Source organism: Humulus lupulus, chromosome 1 (genome assembly GCF_963169125.1).
Source record: "Humulus lupulus chromosome 1, drHumLupu1.1, whole genome shotgun sequence".
Lineage (NCBI taxonomy): Eukaryota > Viridiplantae > Streptophyta > Magnoliopsida > Rosales > Cannabaceae > Humulus > Humulus lupulus.
The window spans coordinates 43136671-43138066 of record NC_084793.1 but is presented as its reverse complement, the minus strand read 5'-3'; the positions used below and the strand labels follow the sequence as shown (position 1 = coordinate 43138066).

Here is a 1396-nt window from a genome sequence, read left to right as displayed (position 1 = left end):
GTGATTTATTTCAACTATATCTAAACTTGGGAATCAATATACTTATAAATACTATTGAACTTGCATTTTGTGGATTCTAATATCTTAATAATCTTATTTTACTTATCTCATTTAAAAACTATTTTTCTATTTAATCTTAAATCTTTTTATTACTTGTCTTTTATTTTTCTAAAACAAAATCTCATCAAATATTTGGAACTAGGTTAGAATATTCTTGCTTTGTTTGAAATAGTTTCTTTTGATGTTAGTCAACTCCCATGGGTTCGACCTTGTACTTACATGAATATTATATTCCGAAACGATTCGTGCACTTGCTAGTTTAAATATTAAAACACCCTCTTTTGGGATCAACAATTATGTCCTCCCAACTATTACGGGAGTGCATTCATGCATCAGACACCCCACAGTTGCCACTAACAACTTTGAGATCAAGTCGACAATAATACAAATGGTCCAGTCCACCGTTCAATTTGGTGGATTACCTATGGAGGACCCAAACATGCACATAGCTAATTTTCTGGAGCTGTGTGCAACTTTCAAGATGAATGGGTTGAGTGACGATGTTATCAGATTGAGGCTGTTCCCAATCTCACTGAGGGAAAGAGCCAAAAGTTGGTTAAACTCTCTGCAGGCCAACTCTATTAACACTTAGGAGGAGCTAGAACAAAAGTTTCTCGCAAAGTTCTTTCCTCCATCAAAGGCTGCAAGGTTGAGAGGAGAGATCAATAACTTCTTCCAGAATTATGGGGAATCATTATATGACACATAGGAGAGGTTTAAAGAATTTTTGAGAAATTGTCCCCATCATGGCATTAAGAAGTGGATGTTGGTCCACAATTTCTATAATGGGTTGTGCAATACTACACACACCATCATTGATGCGACAACAGGAGGAGCATTCATGGATAAAAGTGCTAATGAGGCCTATGCATGTTGGAAGAAACGACCATGAATAACTACCAATGGGCTGACGAACTAGCCACTAGTAACAGAAAAGTAGTTGGGATTCATGAATTAGATGTTATCACAACATTAACTGCTCAAGTTTCCACCTTAACTAAGCAGTTGCAAAAAACCAATATTTCAGCTCAACCCATACAGTTGCAGATGGTGTGTGAAAGGTGTGGAGGTTATCACCAATTTGAGCAGTGTATGGCAACAAAGGTGAATAATGCTATCCCTATGGAGCAATTTAATATTATGATAAATTATAATAGGCAAACCAACAACCCATTCTCCAACACTTACAACACAGGGTGGAAGAATCATCCTAATTTTTCATGGAGAAATAATCAAGACCCCCAACAACAATTTCAGCAGCCCATATCTCAAGTTCCATCTCAAGAAATGTCACAACCATCGGTTTCTCAAAAGAAGACTGTAACGCCCTACTTCC

At 36.9% G+C, this 1396-nt stretch overlaps 1 non-coding gene across 1 annotated transcript; it reads right to left on the bottom strand.

The window, feature by feature from the left end:
- Positions 1-706: 706 nt before the first annotated feature.
- On the bottom strand, positions 707-813 carry LOC133813430 (small nucleolar RNA R71). Its single transcript, XR_009884442.1, has one exon. It is a non-coding gene; the product is annotated as a small nucleolar RNA R71 (small nucleolar RNA).
- Positions 814-1396: the final 583 nt, after the last annotated feature.